The sequence below is a fragment of the Staurois parvus genome, unplaced genomic scaffold (assembly GCF_062004578.1).
Source record: "Staurois parvus isolate SC_StPar_1 unplaced genomic scaffold, SC_StPar_1.0 ptg000589l, whole genome shotgun sequence".
Taxonomy (NCBI): domain Eukaryota; kingdom Metazoa; phylum Chordata; class Amphibia; order Anura; family Ranidae; genus Staurois; species Staurois parvus.
Window position 1 is genome coordinate 487143 of NW_028318385.1, and position 21251 is coordinate 508393.

The window sequence follows — 21251 nt, forward strand, 5'->3', positions numbered from 1 at the left end:
AACAATTCTGTCTGTCCCTGAGTAACAATTCTCTGGCACTCAGTAACAATTCTGTCTGTCCCTGAGTAACAATTCTCTGGCACTCAGTAACAATTCTGTCTGTCCCTGAGTAACAATTCTGTCTGTCCCTGAGAATGAATTCTGTGGCCCTGAGTAAGAATTCTCTGGCACTCAGTAACAATTCTGTCTGTCCCTGAGTAACAATTCTCTGGCACTCAGTAACAATTCTGTCTGTCCCTGAGTAAAAATTCTGTGGCCCTAATAACGTTTCTGTGGCCCTAAGTAACAATTCTCTGGCACTGAGTGAAAATTCTGTCTGTCCCTGAGTATGAATTCTGTGGCCCTAACTAGCGTTTCTTTGTCCCTAAATAACGATTCTGTGGCCCTCATTAACAAGTCTGTGTCCCTGAGTAATGGTTCTCTGTCCCTAAGTAACTTCTCTCTGTCCCCAATTCTCGTTTCTGTGGCCCTAACTCTGTCCCTGTCCCTAGTACAGAGCGGTCTGCCTCTGTTCAATGACTGCAGGCAAATGAAGATTTCCAAAATGGCCGCTATATATACCTCGACCATTACACAGTGCTGGCTGGCTGGCTGCTGATTGGCTGATGCGATCACATGTCGTTGAGGAATGCATTATGGGGCAGCGCGCCTTGTCTGCGCGCCTTCCCCGACATCCCCGCTCCGTCGCCGCACATGTCAGCCGCCATTTTCGGAAAAATTTCGATTCGCGCGTCCGAATTAGGCTGTTTTTCGGATTCGGCACGAATCGAAATTTTTCCGATATTCGACTCGAATTCCACTTCGGATACTTCGATTCGCTCATCTCTAGTTATCAGGTATATGCTTAGGTTTCATTAACCTGTGAGCTCTATCTATAATAAGCTCAGATGGTGACATTGATGGTAAAAGCATTTTAAGGAGTCGTCCCAAATATTGGGGTAGTTCAGATGGGATTATTGATTCAGGGAGTCCCCTTAATTTTACATTGTTTCTCCTTGAGCGATCTTTCATGTCAGCCATTTTTTCCTTAATTTTTATGATCTCTTGTGATTGCGCTTCAAACGCATCTATCAAGGTATTATGCACTGCTACACATTCTTGAATTTTCCTTTCTGAGGAGTCTGTGCACTCTCCAAGGTGTGTGACTTGTGATTGGATATGGTGTACTGACTTTTGCAGATCCGATTGTATATCTTTATATAATGATAGTAGCATTTGCTTCATAGTAAATGCTGTAATGGGGGTATCTGAGGCAGGTAGTTCTGCCATTAAATGTAAAGGTTCTGATATTTCCGGAACTTCATCAGAAAAGTATATTGATTTTTTTTTGTTCACTGGAGCCTTTGTGCAGGGTGAGTGCAAAGGGGATGAGGCTCTTACTAATATCTTTCACCTGAGATGTAGGATCTGCGATATCTGTGTCAGATGCTGAAGGGGACAGGGATGTGTCCTTCTGCTGCAGCTCTGCCTGGTCATCCTGTGTCCCTGAATCGGCGCCACCTTGGCTGTATGCAGAGTGAGGCCACGGGAAGAACTCTGTGAGTTTCCGCAGTCCTTTAGGGGTTTTTCCCCTTAGACATCTTCGGAGGATTGTGGGTTGTTGGAGCGGTGTGTGACCCGACTGTCACAGCTGCCTATAGTCGCTGCAGGTTGCCGTTGGGCAGGGTGAGAGCTGGCCACGCCCCCATATGAAATTTTATATTTTTTTTTCACACAAATAGAGCTTTCTTTTGGTGGTATTTAATTGCTGCTGGGTGTTTTATTTATTGCACTATAAACAAAAAAAGAGAAAAAAATTTGAAAAAAAGTTTTTCTTTGTTTCTATTATAAGATTTTGCAAACAGGTAATTTTTCTCCTTCACTGATGTGCGTTGATGAGGCTGCACTGATAGGCAGCACTGATGGGCACTGATAGGCAGCACTCATGGGCACTGATAGGAGGCACTGATAGGCGGCATTGATAGGCAACACTGATGATGCTACACTGATAGGTGGCACTGCTGGGCAGCACTGATGGATGGCACTGCTGGGCACAGGTGGGTGACACTGCAGGACACAGGTGGGTGGCACTGCAGGGCACAGGTGGTTGGCACTGCAGGGCACAGGTGGTTGGCACTGCAGGGCACAGGTGGTGGGTGGCACTGATGGGCACAGGTGGTGGGTGGCACTGATGGGCACAGGTGGTGGGTGGCACTGATGGGCACAGGTGGTTAGCACTGCTAGGCACAAGTGGGTGGCACTGCAGGGCACAGGTGGGTGGCACTGCAGGGCACAGGTGGGTGGAATTGATGGGTACAAGTGGGTGGCACTGATGGGTACATGTGGGCGGAGCTGCTGGGCACAGGTGGGTGGCACAGGTGGGTGGCACTGCTGGACACTGATCATCAGAGCACTGATCATCAGTGCCCTGATGATCAGTGCCGATCACTTCTTTGACAATTGCTGGTTATCGGCAGTACTTTCCTCACGCTGTGATAGCTGTAACTGGCAACTGCATTTACCGGTGATCTATTGTGTAATTGGACACAGCTGATCACGTCGTAAAAGGCTGTTGTGATTGACCATTTACCGTATCCTGTAATCAGCTGTGTCCGTAGGTTAACAAATCAGGTTGCAATGTCAGAAGCCTTCTAAATCCAAGATAATCCAACCACCCTGATTTAAGCCAGCCAAGCCTGCAGTCTCGTGCTTATGATAGTGTTTGTAACTTGTGCTCCAAGCTCCCTGTTTTTTGCCCTGCCTGCTAGTACATGGCCTCAGATTACATATTGAATATGCTTAAAAGTCAGCCTGCTCTGATCCTGGACTGTCAATGACCACTCTGCCTGTCTGCCAACTGCAATTACTTGTTTGCTGTGCTCAGTTTGCACATGCACAAGCATGGTGGCCGGGCACTATAGCATTGTGTATCCTTGTCTTAAACTTCATACCTACATATAAATTGGACAATTATAGTGAATACTTGTGAGCTATTATGAATTGAGGTATATGATAAATAATTAAATCTAAAAGTGTATGGGGTGCGCTGGCACTTACACTGACTCACTTAACTAGTGTGTATAGATGATGGAAAAACGAATGCGCCGCGCTCCTATATATTAGTATATACAGCTTATACTACTAAAGTGTATCAATATAGTGAATAGTGACTATACCACTAATTACATATATTACATATAAATCACATGCACAGTGAATACTCCTAAAGTGATAGTGCCTTAGTGGGTGCTATGGTGTAAACCCATATTGCACCTCTATATAGCTGTGTACATACTATATGATTAATGCAAACACATATGTGCACGTGCTGGTAATACACAAATAATGAATAAAGTCTTTGAAATAAATGTGCAAGTGAATATTCTGTTCCTTTTCTCCAAGTGCTAGATGGTCTCCTTATATGCTCACCTCTATATTTGCCTGAACAAATCCAGGCAAATACGCTTTTTATCCTTCCAGGATAGATGAAATGGGATGATGCCTTTACTCCAGCCGTCCTATAAGGTGGACATACCTATGGATGGATCCTCCTGTTCTTTCCTTTATCTCCCTGTGTATCAATGAGTACACTGAATAGCTTTCTTGGGATCTCCCAGTTCCCCTCCTGGGGTTGTTTCCTCGTTCACTCCTCCTTATAGTAGCTCATGGGATGTTTGGTCAAAGAAGAAAAAGCAGACCATAGTGTCTTATCCTTGTATAAAAAATGGATTTATTTCTGCCACTAACAGGTATAACTTGGTGGCATACAGCTCATATGTGATCCAGACAGGTATAGATGGCAGTCAGCAGGTGAAAAAGCCGGTAGCAAGAACCTCTCTGTAGCTGCCCCTGCAGTGCTATCTGCCTGTGCTTGTATTCGGATCTACTCGCTTCTCCAGTGCAATGTCGTGACGTCAGAGCCCCTCCCCTACGCGTTGCGTCACAGGGTCACGTGACTTCATCAGGGGGAATATGATTGGATGCCACGACTGTGTATGCCCAGCTATTTATATCTCTCGGCCGCCATTTTCCCGAAGCCCATATGGGCGCGGCCATTTTCCCAGTGATTTTCCCTAGCTGTATTGCAGGTAGGTATTTACAATGTACATGTCTACTTGGATCTTACGTTTCCTCTGTCTGTCAGACATTGCTAACTGGGTCAGCTGTAATCCATCTCATAACCTGCAATGGCTAAATGGTAACAACATCTTTGTAGTTTATATTACAAAGATAAGCTAATTACTTCTAGTTCTGGCAGATAAGCTGATTCTTTACTTTATTCAAATCAATATAAAATATAAGGTATAAAATATAAAATAATAAATAAAAATTTTAAAAATAATGTTTAAACATTATGCAACTAAAAATCATATATATTTCTATAATTAACCTATGTAATATTAATTATAGTGTCATCTTCAATCCTTATGGGCTCCCATATGGGCTTCGGGAAAATGGCGGCCGAGAGATATAAATAGCTGGGCATACACAGTCGTGGCATCCAATCATATTCCCCCTGATGAAGTCACGTGACCCTGTGACGCAACGCGTAGGGGAGGGGCTCTGACGTCACGACATTGCACTGGAGAAGCGAGTAGATCCGAATACAAGCACAGGCAGATAGCACTGCAGGGGCAGCTACAGAGAGGTTCTTGCTACCGGCTTTTTCACCTGCTGACTGCCATCTATACCTGTCTGGATCACATATGAGCTGTATGCCACCAAGTTATACCTGTTAGTGGCAGAAATAAATCCATTTTTTATACAAGGATAAGACACTATGGTCTGCTTTTTCTTCTTTGACCAAACATCCCATGAGCTACTATAAGGAGGAGTGAACGAGGAAACAACCCCAGGAGGGGAACTGGGAGATCCCAAGAAAGCTATTCAGTGTACTCATTGATACACAGGGAGATAAAGGAAAGAACAGGAGGATCCATCCATAGGTATGTCCACCTTATAGGACGGCTGGAGTAAAGGCATCATCCCATTTCATCTATCCTGGAAGGATAAAAAGCGTATTTGCCTGGATTTGTTCAGGCAAATATAGAGGTGAGCATATAAGGAGACCATCTAGCACTTGGAGAAAAGGAACAGAATATTCACTTGCACATTTATTTCAAAGACTTTATTCATTATTTGTGTATTACCAGCACGTGCACATATGTGTTTGCATTAATCATATAGTATGTACACAGCTATATAGAGGTGCAATATGGGTTTACACCATAGCACCCACTAAGGCACTATCACTTTAGGAGTATTCACTGTGCATGTGATTTATATGTAATATATGTAATTAGTGGTATAGTCACTATTCACTATATTGATACACTTTAGTAGTATAAGCTGTATATACTAATATATAGGAGCGCGGCGCATTCGTTTTTCCATCATTACATATAAATTGGACTACGGGGGAGATTAGGTCCTGGTCCCAGTCCTGCCTCCAGAATTGCATTAAATCCACCCAATTACTGGCCCATCCCACAGTCCTAGCTTTTCCTACCTGCTGTGCTGACTCTGCAAATTCATTCTCTAAAAAAGGCAGCTTCTGCTCTCCCTCCTCATATGCCATATGATTGTCTTATAGACTTCCTGCCTAACTCTGCCCTTCCTAGAGGTCCAGCTTATCCTCTGTCACTACCTGAGACCAAGGCCATGAAAACCTATGTTCAGGAAAATTTGGGTCCAGTTTCTAAGAATACAAAAGCAGATGCCTTGTCACACAGCTTTGAGCCCTGTTCGGAAACTTCCTCTAATATTTGCAATATCTTACCTCAAGTACTGATGGGGGCCCTGTCCCCTGAACTTTTGGGCTCTATTTTATATGCTCAGTCTAGTATTCTACCCAATCTACCCTCTTGAAAGCTGTTTGTTCCAATCCATCTTAGGCTTTAAGTGCTTTCAAAAGCACATGATGTTAAGATGGCTGACACCCAGGGATTACTAAAACTTTTTCTTTGGTTTCTCATTTGCTTTAGTGACCCTCTCTCCATAAGAACTCCTGTTCCTATGTTGCAAAACTCTAAGTCCTCAAAAGTCTGGATTATTCCTACCTTTGACTGTCCCTAAACTCTTTTGGACACACATCCTGGCTAACTTGTCCTCAAGTGCTGCTGTTTCTACACCTGCCAATGCAGTCCAGTCTGGGTCTACACCTGCTGATGCAGTCCAATCTGCCCCTACACTAGTTATTTCAGTCCAGCCCATGCCAGTAGAGACTCATGACTTTCAGAAGCTTGGACTCACCCTATTGCAACTGCTTCTGCTTAAACCTGTCTAAGAAGTTTCTTCCATCCTTTTGGGGCCCTCATCCTTTTCTACAAGAAACTCTGCATCCAGCCTGCATTCCAGCTATGCAGCTTGACTCCAGTGACACGTCACCTACTATCCAGCCTGATGTTAGTAGTTCTCTGTTTACTGTCCAGTTTGGTTCCATTGACTCTCAGCAGGGCAGATACTGTATTTTTGCCTTTATGACTGCATTTAAAGTTTTTAAAAGGCTGGACATACATTTTAACCATTTGTTGTCTGGCTGTTGTATAAAGCAGCTCCTTTCTGAAGGTTGGAAGCCATTTAAAATAGCCTCCCTTTTGTGGTGCTCACGTGCACCCTCTAGAATTCTTGAGCATGCTCTGTGATCTCTGTGTCAATGGTACACAGCAGGTCAGTAGGCAGAGTGCAGACACAATTGTCATTGTACCAATCATAGTGATTAGAGATGAGCGAATTATTCAAAAATTCGATTCGACTGATTCGCCGAATTTGCGGGAGAAATTCGATTCGATGCGAATTTATTCGCTACGAATTTAACTTATTAAAAGGGTTTCTAGGCTTCAGAGAGCCTTTATATTAGTGCAGAACACTGTACCTTTAATTTAAATGCCCTTGGAGTCTGCTGGGGAAGAGAAATAATACTGTCAGTCAGTATGACATGCAGATGAGTGCCGTCGATCTTAGAATCACCGCACACTTCACTCATTTGGGCAGTCACGGGGCACGACGAAGAAGAAGAATGAAAAGAAGAATGAAAAGAAGAATGAAAAGAAGAAGAATGAAAAGAAGAAGAAGAAGAATGAAAAGAAGAAGAAGAAGAATGAAAAGAAGAAGAAGAAGAATGAAAAGAAGAATGAGAAGAAGAATGAAAAGAAGAATGAAAAGAAGAATGAGAAGAATGAAAAGGAGAATGAAAAGAAGAAGAAGAAGAATGAAAAGAAGAATGAGAAGAAGAATGAAAAGAAGAATGAAAAGAAGAATGAGAAGAATGAAAAGAAGAATGAAAAGAAGAAGAAGAAGAATGAAAAGAAGAAGAAGAAGAATGAAAAGAAGAATGAAAAGAAGAATGAAAAGAAGAATGAGAAGAATAAGAAGAAGAATAATGAAAAGAAGAATGAAAAGAATAAGAAGAAGAAGAATGAAAAGAAGAATGAAAAGAAGAAGAAGAAGAAGAATGAAAAGAAGAATGAAAAGAAGAAGAAGAAGAATGAAAAGAAGAATGAAAAGAAGAAGAAGAAGAATGAAAAGAAGAAGAAGAAGAATGAAAAGAAGAATGAAAAGAAGAATGAAAAGAAGAAGAATGAAAAGAAGAATGAAAAGAAGAAGAAGAATGAAAAGAAGAAGAAGAAGAATGAAAATAAGAATGAAAAGAAGAAGAAGAAGAATGAAAAGAAGAAGAAGAAGAATGAAAAGAAGAAGAAGAATGAAAAGAAGAATGAAAAGAAGAAGAAGAAGAATGAAAAGAAGAATGAGAAGAAGAATGAAAAGAAGAATGAAAAGAAGAATGAAAAGAAGAATGAAAAGAAGAAGAAGAAGAATGAAAAGAAGAAGAAGAAGAATGAAAAGAAGAATGAAAAGAAGAAGAAGAAGAATGAAAAGAAGAATGAAAAGAAGAAGAAGAAGAATGAAAAGAAGAATGAAAAGAAGAAGAAGAAGAATGAAAATAAGAATGAAAAGAAGAAGAATGAAAAGAAGAAGAAGAAGAATGAAAAGAAGAATGAAAAGAAGAAGAAGAAGAATGAAAAGAAGAAGAAGAAGAATGAAAAGAAGAAGAATGAAAAGAAGAATGAGAAGAAGAATGAAAAGAAGAATGAAAAGAAGAATGAGAAGAATGAAAAGAAGAATGAAAAGAAGAAGAAGAAGAATGAAAAGAAGAAGAAGAAGAATGAAAAGAAGAATGAAAAGAAGAAGAAGAAGAATGAAAAGAAGAAGAATGAAAAGAAGAAGAAGAAAAATGAAAAGAAGAATGAAAAGAAGAAGAAGAATGAAAAGAAGAAGAATGAAAAGAAGAAGAAGAATGAAAAGAAGAAGAAGAAGAATGAAAAGAAGAAGAAGAATGAAAAGAAGAAGAATTCCAGTACAGCAAAAAGTGTATCTGCAGAGAGCTCCGCTATTTCTGACAGTTCTCTGACAGTTCCTTCACATTTACAGCGGTTGAAACATTGTATCTATTTGTTTCCGAATAAAAACATCTGTATCCTAAATGGAAACAAATAGATACAATGTTTCAACTGCTGTAAATGAACTGTCAGAACTGTCAGAGAACTGTCAGAAATAGCGGAGCTCTCTGCAGTGACACTTTTTGCCGGCTGATCGGGGAAAATTCGATTCGTGCATCCGAAGTTTGCTAAAATTCGGATTCGGTGTGAATCAAATTTTTCCTAATATTCGAAACGAATTCCACTTCGCCAAGTTCGATTCGCTCATCTCTAATAGTGATCATACATGTAAACAAAGGCTGCATTTTACAGACACTGCACTGTTTTCTCTTGTGCACGGATTGTCTTTAAGAGGAAACAGAATGTTTCCTAGTGTGATTGGGAGCAGCATTTTTTTTACAGTGTCCCTGATAACACACCATACAAATTTCAGCAATACCAGATTAGTGTGCTGTAAGCCAGCAACAGTGTTCTTGATTGCCACCACACCAATCCGTATGTTGCCATACCACACAACTTTCAATGTCAGCAGAGCCAGTGCAATCCAGCAATATGGTTCTTGATAGCCACATCAATCTCAGTAATACTAGAACAGTGTTTCTGATTTTTAGCCACATCATTCTGGGGATCCTTAGTTAGCATATATACCAATACATGTTCAAGCTGTCCAACCGTGTCAAAGTAATCTCTCTCTGGCCAGTCACTACTCTAGCTTGCAGATTTGCAAATCTTATTTGCTAAAATAATCTCCATTTTATAACCAATAGTTTGCTATAGGTAAAGGTTAATAAAAAGCAACACCCCCTTAGTATCTCAAGTGTTGTATATATGAAGTTATTTAGGACCTGAAGACTCATATCTCTGTTTCTACTGCATGGTGCAGGTTGGTAACTAAAAAAGGCAGGGATGCCTGAAATTCCTTTATCACTGGCTGTAAGTTTATGCTTATTGTGCTATAACCCACCATGTATGTGTGTGTGTGTGTAATTGGAAGTCACATCAATCATGAGGTTATGCTGCATGCAAATCTGTGTTGGAAAGATTCCCATTGATATGGGACATTTCTGGCAGTACATACAGTAAATATAACCAACATACCAGGCCCAACACCAAACTCTACACTCTCCTCCTTTGACCCTGTTACCACCAAGGAAGTTACCGAACTCCTTTCCAAGGCCCACTTCACCACCTGTCTCCTGGATCCTGTCCCCTTACGACTGTTGCAGCCTCCTTCCTGCTCTATCCTAAACTCTCTAACCCACATCTTCAACCTCTCACTCTCCATGGGCACCTTTCCCCCTTCCCACTCAAACATGCACTGGTTACCCCCATCCTTAAAAAACCCTCGCTGGACCCCACTTGTTTGAATAACATAAGACCCATCTCCCTGCTCCCATTTGCCTCCAAGCTTCTCGAGCACCTTGTTCACAACCGTATGAACTGCTACCTCACCGACAACAACCTTCTTGATCCCCGACAGTCTGGCTTCCGCCCACAACATTCCACGGAAACTGCCCTACTAAAACTCACTAATGACCTACTAACTGCTAAAACCATTACTCCATACTCATACTCCTTGACCTTTCCGCTGCCTTTGATACAGTCGACCACCGGCTCCTCCTCAGTAAACTCCACTCCATCGGCCTCCGTGACTCTGTTCTCTCCTGGTTTTCCTCTTACCTTTCTCAGCGCACTTTCAGTGTCACATACAACTCCTCTGCTCCGCTTCCTCTTTCTGTTGGGGTACCCCAAGGTTCTGTTATTGGGTCCCTCCTTTTCTCTCTCTATGCCTCCTCCCTGGGCCAACTGATAACCTCCCATGGCTTCCAATACTACCTCTATGCTGATGACACCCAGATCTATCTCTCCACTCCACAGCTCACCCCCTCAATCTCCTCACATATCACAAATCTACTAAGCGACATAACAGCATGGATGTCACATCACTACCTTAAACGTAATCTTTCAAAAACTGAGCTTGTAATATTTCCTCCTCCCCGATCCCCCACTCACGACTTTACCATTAAGATCAACAGCACAACCACTGGTCCTTCCCCTCATGCCAGGGTGCTAGGCATAATCGCAGACTCTAACCTCTCCTCTGGGCCCCACATCCACTCACTGGCTAAATCCTGCCGCCTCAACCTCCTGAACATTTCCAAAATCCGCCTCTTCCTGACCAATGACACCACAAAACAACTTATCCACGCCTTGGTTATATCCCGCCTCGATTACTGCAACTCCCTCCTCACTGGTCTAAAGATACACAGGCTATCCCCCCTTCAGTCTATTATGAATGCTGCTGCTAGACTCATACACCTTACCAACCGGTCAGTGACTGCTGCCCCTCTCTGCCAATCCCTCCACTGGCTTCCACTAACCCAACGTATAAAATTCAAAATACTAACCATAGCTTACAAAGCCATCCACAACACTGCCCCTAGCTACATCACCAACCTCATCCACAGATACCACCCAAATCGCCCACTCCGCTCCTCCCATGATATCCTCCTCTCTAGCTCCCTCATCACCTCCTCCCACGCTTGCCTCCAAGACCTCTCCAGAGCCTCTCCCATCGTCTGGAACTCCCTACCACAGCATGTCCTGTCAGCCCCCACCCTCTCTGCCTTTAGGCGATCTTTGAAAACTCACTTCTTTGGGGAAGCCTACCCCACCTCCACCTAAGAACAGTACTTGAATCACCTCCGCCAGATCATCCCCGGCAGGTATCACCTTTTGTATCACCTCCCCCTTCCTTTAGATTGTAAGCTCCACGAGCAGGGCCCTCCTATTCCTTCTGTACTGAAATGTATTGTAATTTTACTGTCTCCCTTATATTGTAAAGAGCTGCGCAAACTGTTGGCGCTATATAAATCCTGTATAATAATAATAATTATCATGGGTGGTATGTGATATGGGTAATGGTATCATTAGCCATGCATGATCTGTTCCAGATCTATTGGTTTATATTTGGACAATTGGAACACAGATGAGTCAGGTACATTTACTAATCAGTTTCAAGTACAGTCACGACATGGAAGAGTCACTTGACAAACAATATGAATCATAAGTGTGCTGTATTTCAAAAACGAGAGAGAAGTTATAAAAGTCGAAGTTTATGGCAACATCACCATTTTGCATTAACCAAAAAATACCAGGAGAAGACACCAAAATAACAAATGGAGTTGATGCACTGCTATAAGGTAAAATTATTACTAAATGTTTGTAGTGCATAGCACATGACAGGTGCATTTACGAGACTATTTCATCACCATTTGCAGATCTGCACTGGTGAGTGTCACTACTGACAAAGGTTTTCTTTGCATGGCATAAGTGCAAATAGTCTTTAGTGAATCCGCCTTTGCAAGAGAGAAATGAGCAATGAGATTGATACTGGCAGCAGGCTAGACAGAAGCAGATGCCTATATATCTGATTTCTAAAAACTAGATGTATCAAATGAATAATTATGGTGTACACTATATAAGCAGCAGTAATGCATAATCCCATACTCAAATAATGCTCCGATTTTTTCCATATAATTGCTACTAGACCTGATCAAAGCACAATTTTCCAGGAAATGTTAAAAAAAGTATTAAATGCATAGATTAATTGATTTACCTGGCTTTCATCAGATTTCCCAATAAAACTTGATGCTGTATGCTATTTATGCAACTAAAACCTGCTATGTGTTTTATCTGTTCAGTCACTGACCATTTATTATGAGATGGAGGGCCGGAGGGACTATGAATTAAAACTATGGGATATGTAGTATAGTGTGTATAAACAGTGCACATGGCTGCAACTAATGTGCACTGCTTGTTCCAAATCAACTGAAGTGAGGGGAAAAAACGAGATGCAAGAGCTCATGGAGGATGTTACAAGGAGGGATAAAAACACAGAAAAAAACTTTAAGAATTTTTAAAAAAAGATTGCAATGCCATTAAGTAGTGGCTGTGTATGAATTACGGTACTTTTGGAGAATAAGGATATAATTTAGTTTAACCTTAATCCATTTACTAAATAAATATAATTCAAAGGTCTGTTTATCTGTATGTCCAAGGCAGGCTCTTTGAGTTTTGATATTGCTGTGTCATAAGAACACTGCCACACTTGCATGCTGTTATTTTTGGAGCTTAAATAAAAGGGCTTTTAATTTACTGAGATTATCCTATGATCCTTTTAGATACAACCTTCTTTTCTGTTTATCTGTATGTCCAAGGCAGGCTCTTTGAGTTTTGATATTGCTGTGTCATAAGAACACTGCCACACTTGCATGCTGTTATTTTTGGAGTTTAAATAAAAGGGCTTTTAATTTACTGAGATTATCCTATGATCCTTTTAGATAAAACCTTTTTTTCTTTAACTACCTAATTATCAGACACTTTTTCCCCCTTCTTCTCCAGGCCATTTTTAAGTTTTCAGCACTGTCACTATCAATTTGAATACCAATCACTCAGACATGCAACACTGTACCCAAATAAAAGTTTTATCTTTTTTTTAGACAGAGTTTTTTTTTTTTTTTGGTGGTATTTAATCACCATTTTATAATACTATTTGTGGGTAAGAGGACTGGGCTTAACAAAAACTCAACACCATCCCTCATGCACATATTATAGACACAAAATAGGAAAGAAACTTAAAAATACCGCCCTAGGCAAATGCCTTGTAAATACCTGGTTTCAGGGACATGTTCCACTTTGTTAAGCCTGTCACCCCTGGGGAGCAGCTGCTCTAATAACAGGGCCACCCTTCACTTCGTTGCAAGTGATTAACTCCTACCCTACCAAGTGTAACAGTTAAAAAGGTGTCTCCATGAAGAAAAAATACAAAGAAAGGAGGAATATATCTAATGAATATCAATCTATATAACGTAGTAAAAAAAATTTTATACAATCACATGAAAGAAGATAATAAATAAATACAATCAATAAATTAGAAAAACAGTAAAAGTGCAAAAGTATGCATGTAAAACAGCATATGTCTAATACATACAGGGTGTCAAGACTTGACAGGAAGGGTGCAATTCTGGTGACCACCAGCGGAAGGTTATTAAGTCTGCGCATTACTGAGTTTCAGTTCTTCAGTGGAGGGGATTCCAGGAGACAGGTAGTTACTCTAGGAGAGCTGGACAGGGCGGTAGAAGGTCCTTAACAAACCAGCAAGACCGGTATCTGCTCCTTTGTGCAAGAAGGAACAGGATGAATCAAAAAGAGGAGCAGGCACAGACTGCTAAAACAGGTAATTAATCACCAGCCCTGATGACTACTTATACCTCCCCTATTATTATTGACAATCGCATTAGTGCAGCCATCCAGATGGTTTAAATTTTAATTGTGTTTTATTAGATAGAAATGTAGATTTCACAATTGGAAGATGTCATTATCTATAAATTAAGATTAGTCACATCGTTGAATAAACGTTACTCTGCTTAGGTGATTAATTACCTGCTTTAGCAGTCTGTGCCTGTCACAGCTGCTCCTCTTTTTGATTCATTTTTTTGAGGTTGGCATCCACACCTTTATACTGGTGAGACAGAGAGCTATTCAATAGGTTTCTCCACCTTATTATGGTGGTAATACATGTATTTTATATTAGGAACAGGATGATCACTGCCAAAGCCCTTAAAAAATTACCTCCAGCAGGCCACTGGTGCAAATGTCTCTGACCAAACAATCAGGAGCAGACTTCATGAGGGTGGCCTGAGGGCCCAACATCCTCTAGTGGGCCCTGTACTCACTATCTAGCACTAGAGAGCTTGATTGGCATTTGTCATTGAACACCAGAATTGGCAGGTCCACCACTGGCACCCTGTGCTTTTCACAGATGAGAACAGGTACACCCTGAGCACATGTGACAGACAAGAAAGGGTCTGGAGAAGCCATAAAGAACATTATGCTGCCTGTAAAATTGTTCAGAATAACTGTTTTGGTGGTGGGTCAGTGATGGTCTGGGGAGGCATATCCATGGAGGGATGCACAGACCTTTACAGGATAGACAACAGAACCCTAACTGCCATTAGGTATCGGGATGAAATCCTTGGACCCATTGTCAGACCCTACGCTGCAGTGGGTCCTGGGTTCCTCCTGGTGCATGACAATGCCCGGCCTCATGTGGCAAGAGTATGCAGGCAGTTCCTGGAGGATGAAAGAATTGATAGCATTGAATGGCCCCCACGCTCGCCTGACCTAAATCCAATAGACCATCTCTGGGATATCATGTTTTGGTCCATTCTACGCTGCCAGGTTGCACCTCAGACTGTCCAGGAGCTCAGTGATGCCGTGATGCCCTGGTCCAGATCTGTGAGGAAATACCCCAGGACACCATCCGTCATCTCATTAGGAGCATGCCCCGACACTGTCAGGCATGCATATAAGCACAGACAAAAGGGGAAAAACCTGCACTACACCCCAGACAATATAATATGCGAATACATGTGTGAAAAATATATATATTCTGAAACAATAGTGAAACAATTAGTGAACTGATACTACTCTTTCCCTGAACACCATAAAATACAAAACATATAAAAAATGAGTGCGCTGTACACTAAATAATCATAAACAATAATCATTCAAATAAATGCTGCTACATACAAAATGTGCATAAATTAATTGAAATGATATAAGTCCACGTTCATATATTAAATAATTAAAAGTACCAGATTCCAATAACACAGTGCTGTGTGCTAAAGAAATCCTCCAACGGAAAGTGCATAGGTGTCCACAAATGCTTGACAAAAATCAGCCTCTTACCAGACATTTTGATCTCCAATCAAGAGATCAAACGAGCAGATGGTGTTCAGATCCCACACTGACACCCTAGTTAGCCGTATCAAGGAGATGAATAGGAGATGAATGGACAACTGCAGGTTCACTTGAACAAATTCATCACACTAGACAGCTCTCCACATCATGCAAGGAAAGGTTTAAAACAGAAGAAGGAAACTTCATAGTGAGACCCAATAAACCAGCAAAGAAATTATTAAAGTATAGCACTTACATAGATAAGGTGCATATAGGCAGTGTAAACATTTAAAATTCCTGCAGTGTCAGACCACCGGCCGTTATGAGGTGATGTCACAGAAAGCTCCGCCCAGAGTGAGTGAGTGAGTGTAACTACTTTTGTGTAATAATAATTGTTAAATGGAATTATGCTCTGTGGGCCTTTGTTGCCATTCCCTTTACATGTGTAAGCATAACAGATATTGAGTCCTAATAGTGTGGAGGAGAGGTGAGCATGTAAGAGATCTATACTGAACCAGGGCCTTATGTAGGTTGAGGAGCATAATTTGCAGTTGGGTTAACATAAAAAGAATATCACCTGCAAAGATGGAAATCTTAAATTCCCTGTTTTTAACTGAGATATCATGAATGCTAGGTTTCTGATGGATATGGATATAGGCAGCCAGAGGCTCTATACATAATTTGATGGAGAGGGGTGATGGCCATGTCGTGTGTTATTAAAAATGGGAAAGATCTGACATGTAACATATGGTGTCCTAATCCAGCTAATAAGGGAAGAATACAATGGCTGGGATGTGAGTTTGAGTGTACGTGTGGCATCTGAGTTTTGATCCTGTTCTCATCCTTCACTTTCTCGTGACTCCCTTCTTTATACCCTGTGCTCTCTAGCTGTCTTCCTGGGCTCCAGAAGAGGGCTCCTCCACTGTCTCCCAGCAAGCTGTGCTCCTCCCATACTCCCAAGAGCAATCCCTCCCTTTTTCCATCACTGGCAGCCATCTTGGAGAGAAGACTCTCAGTCCTGGCCATGTCAGTTAGCACGCAGACAGATGCGGGAGCAGACGAGGTGGCCAGCCCCACTCCTGGGGACATACTGGAGGCTATCTGGGCATGCAAGGAGACTCTCATGACCAAAAAAAGACTACCTGGCAATGGACATTAGCCTTATCTGCCATGAGCTCAACAGATTCCGGTCTCGAGTTACTGAGGCAGAGGAGTACATATCGCAGCTGCAAAACTCGATCTGACTCCCAGGATTTACATGCCCTGCAGAAACAGGTGAATGCACTTCAGGAGAAGGCAATCGATACTGATTACTGCATCAGACCTACAGCATTCACATCACAGCCTGCTGAAAAAGCAGAGGGCTCCAGGCCTGCAGAATCCACTGAAACTTTCCTCGCCACCCTACTTGATCTTCCTGCCATGCCGCCCACCTTTGAGGTGGAACGGGCCCACAGAGTCCCTCTGGCAATGCCGGTTTTGAGCACACCTCCATGGCCCTTCTTGCTTCGGCCTCTTAAAAGGTAAGTTCACTTTCTTTTTTTTTCTAAATTTCAGCTCCCCTATGTACCAATATAACTAGAGATGAGCGAATCGAACTCGGCGAAGTGGAATTTGTTTCCAATATTAGAAAAATTTTGCGCCGAATCCGAAAATTAGCAGACTTCGGATGCGCGAATCGAAATTTTTCCAAAAATGGCGGCGACATGTGCGGCGACGGAGCAGGGATCTCTGGGAAGGCGCGCAGACAAGGCGCGCTGACCCATAATGCATTCATTCGTGACATGTGATCGCATTAGCCAATCAGCAGCCAGCCAGCCAGCCAGCACTGTGTAATGGTGGAGCTTTAAATTGCGGCCATCTTACAATTCTCCATTTGCCTCTGGTCATTCAAGAGAGACAGATCTCTCTGTATTAGGGACACAGAATCGTTACTTAGGGACACAGAACCGTTACTTAGGGACACAGAACCGTTACTTAGGGACACAGAATCGTTACTTAGGGACACAGAACCGTTACTTAGGGAAACAGAACCGTTACTTAGGGACACAGAACCGTTACTTAGGGACACAGAACCGTTACTTAGGGACACAGAATTGTTACTCAGGGACAGACACAGAATTGTTACTCAGGGACAGACACAGAATTGTTACTGAGGGACACAGAATTGTTACTGAGGGACACAGAATTGTTACTCAGGGACACAGAATTGTTACTCAGGGACAGACACAGAATTGTTACTCAGGGACAGACACAGAATTGTTACTGAGGGACACAGAATTGTTACTGAGGGACACAGAATTGTTACTGAGGGACACAGAATTGTTACTCAGGGACAGACACAGAATTGTTACTCAGGGACAGACACAAAATTGTTACTCAGGGACAGACACAGAATTGTTACTCAGGGACAGACACAGAATTTTTACTGAGGGACAGACACAGAATTGTTACTGAGGGACACAGAATTGTTACTCAGGGACACAGAATTGTTACTCAGGGACAGACACAGAATTGTTACTCAGGGAAAGACACAGAATTGTTACTCAGGGACAGACACAGAATTGTTACTAAGGGACAGACACAGAATTGTTACTGAGGGACACAGAATTGTTACTGAGGGACACAGAATTGTTACTGAGGGACACAGAATTGTTACTCAGGGACACAGAATTGTTACTCAGGGACACAGAATTGTTACTCAGGGACAGATACAGAATTGTTACTGAGGGACACAGAATTGTTACTGAGGGACACAGAATTGTTACTCAGGGACAGACACAGAATTGTTACTGAGGGACACAGAATTGTTACTCAGGGACACAGAATTGTTACTCAGGGACAGACACAGAATTGTTACTGAAGGACACAGAATTGTTACTCAGGGACAGACACAGAATTGTTACTGAGGGACACAGAATTGTTACTGAGGGACACAGAATTGTTACTCAGGGACACAGAATTGTTACTCAGGGACACAGAATTGTTACTCAGGGACAGACACAGAATTGTTACTGAGGGACACAGAATTGTTACTGAGGGACACAGAATTGTTACTCAGGGACAGACACAGAATTGTTACTGAGGGACACAGAATTGTTACTGAGGGACACAGAATTGTTACTCAGGGACACAGAATTGTTACTCAGGGACACAGAATTGTTACTCAGGGACAGACACAGAATTGTTACTGAGGGACACAGAATTGTTACTGAGGGACATACACAGAATTGTTACTGAGGGACACAGAATTGTTACTGAGGGACACAGAATTGTTACTCAGGGACACAGAATTGTTACTCAGGGACAGACACAGAATTGTTACTGAGGGACAGACACAGAATTGTTACTGAGGAACACAGAATTGTTACTGAGGGACAAAGAATTGTTACTGAGGGACACAGAATTGTTACTCAGGGACAGACACAGAATTGTTACTGAGGGACACAGAATTGTTACTGAGGGACACAGAATTGTTACTCAGGGACACAGAATTGTTACTCAGGGACAGACACAGAATTGTTACTGAGGGACACAGAATTGTTACTCAGGGACAGACACAGAATTGTTACTGAGGGACACAGAATTGTTACTGAGGGACACAGAATTGTTACTGAGGGACACACAATTGTTACTCAGGGACACAGAATTGTTTCTCAGGGACACAGAATTGTTACTGAGGGACACATAATTGTTACTCAGGGACACAGAATTGTTACTCAGGGACACAGAATTGTTACTCAAGGACAGACACAGAATTGTTACTGAGGGACACAGAATTGTTACTCAGGGACACAGAATCGTTGAATTAAAGAGTATGTCAGACAACATGCAGAGGAGTGGCAGAGGAGGCAATGTTTTAGGAGCGAGCAGATGTGGCAGCAGAGGAAGGGGTCGAGGCAGCACTAGTCGCAGCCAGAGGCCAGTGCTCCCGGTGTCATCCAGCGGTCGTGTCTCCACCGACAACCCTGCCGTCATCGATTGGTTGGCTCGGTCGTCTTCCTCTTCCCAGGTCACCTCTGACACCTACAGCCAACGGTCGGTGGGTACGTCAGACACAACCGTTAGTTGGCATGGCCCGGGAGCAAGCCCACTGAAATCACGTGTCCTCGACCTGCCCCTGTCCTTTGGTGTTCCCTCACCAAGCGAAGTATCGCATGCTGTGGGCTCAGCCCCACTGTACAGTGAGGAAGAGCTAACAGAGGGCGGTCAGGAACGGGGGGAGACATCCGCCTCTTCAGCAGCCAGGCAAAGAAGTACTGGCGAGGAGAGTGGCTCGGTAGCCGGTCTAGAGACAGGTCTGTCTACTGACACACACGCAGCCGAGGGGGCTAGTAGTGAGGCGGAGACCCTAATTGATGATGATGAGGCTGATCGCACTTGGCAGCCTCGTCGTCATCAGGCTATTGCTTCCGCATCATCAGGAGAAGAGGGTGCCAGCTTGCCAGCGAGCAAAACAGTCGGTGGGTTGCCCAGGAGGCAGCAGGGTCGCAGCAGTGTCAGTGGAGGCAAACGGCCACGGAGTAGAGCTCCACTGCAGCCTACCACCACGGCCAGTAGTGGTGCCGGTGTGCACGGAGGAAGTAGCAGTCAGCCAGTGAGGAGTAGCGGGGGCAAAGTCTCCTACTCGGCGGTGTGGCAATTTTTCGTCAAGCCGCCCGAGGAAGTAAACGTAGCCGTATGTCGACTATGTGGCCAGAAAGTCAAGCGTGGCCAGGGGGCCCATGTTGGGACTACAGCGTTGCGGCAGCATATGCAGCGTCGCCATTTGGTGGCCTGGGAAAACCGTGATAAAGATACGGCGGTTCTGCCTGCCCCAGCCCCCGCTCCATCACCCGCTCCGTTACTTGCTCCGTCACCCGACGTCAATCGCCCTCTATCAGCCAGTCAAGGCTCCAACACCTCTGCTGAGGGGAGTTGTCGCTCGTTGGCATCTTCCGCTCGTTCAGATGCTCCTTCTCCTGCTACTCCTCTTCACGGATTCTGTCAGCAGTCTTTCTTGGAATCCGTTTCCAAGAGACAACAGTTTGCGAGCACGCACCCGACGGTGCAAAAGCTGAACGTCCTCCTGTCCAAGTTGCTGGTGCTGCAGTCCCTCCCTTTCCAAGTGGTGGACTCAGCACCTTTCCGAGAAATGATGGCTTGTGCCGCGCCGCGGTGGAGAGTGCCAAGCCGTCATTTCTTCGCCAAAAAGGCAGTGCCAGCCCTGCATTCACATGTAGAAGAGATGGTGGGCCAGTCTTCGAGCATGTCGGTCTCTGCCAAAGTGCACGGCAGCACCGACGTGTGGAGCTGTAACTACGGTCAGGAACAGTACATGTCATTTACGGCCCACTGGGTGAACGTGGTGCCGGCACAGCCGCACCAGCAACTTGGACAGGTCACGCCACTTTTGCCTCCACGTTTGCACGTCCTTGGTCCAGCAAAGATGTCCGCCTCTACCACCTCTTCTTCCGCCGTGTCCTCAGCCGCCACCCCCGTGCCAAGTCCCATTACCCGACCGGCATATCACATGTGCAGGGCGCAACGGTGTCACGCTGTGCTGCACCTGGTATGCCTTGGCGAACGTAGTCACACAGGGGAGGAACTTCTGAGTGTAATGAACAGAGAAATCGACAGATGGCTGTCTCCGCGCAAACTGAAAATCGGAACCATGTTGACCGACAACGGAAAGAACATGGTGTCTGCTCTGCGTCAAGGAAGGTTGTGCCATGCGCCATGCATGGCTCACGTGTTCAATCTGGTTGTCAAGCGGTTCCTAAAATCCACCATCCCACTGCAAGACATCCTTAAAATGTCACGTAAACTTTGCATGCATTTCAGCCATTCCTACACCGCAAAGCACACCCTCCTTGAGCTGCTGCGGCAGAACGGAATTCCACAGCATCGCCTGATCTGCGACGTTGCAACAAGGTGGAATTCAACCCTACACATGTTAGACCGCCTTTACGAACAGCGAAAGGCCATCACCGATTTCCTGATGTTACAAGCGGATAAAGGTACTCCCCTGTGTAACTTTGATGTCAGCCATTGGCAGCTCATGCGTGACACCTGCCGCTTGCTCAGGCCCTTTGAGGAGGCCACACTATT

The 21251-nt window shown here is 43.6% G+C and overlaps 1 pseudogene across 1 annotated transcript in view; it reads left to right on the top strand.

Moving 5' to 3' along the window:
- The first annotated feature begins 16331 nt into the window (after positions 1-16331).
- Positions 16332-21251, top strand: part of LOC149449984 (dehydrogenase/reductase SDR family member 4-like) — a 61755-nt pseudogene continuing 56835 nt past the window's right edge. Inside the window, exon 1 of the transcript XR_016315326.1 lies at positions 16332-16684. The product of XR_016315326.1 is annotated as a dehydrogenase/reductase SDR family member 4-like (transcript). The remainder of the gene's footprint in view (positions 16685-21251) is intronic.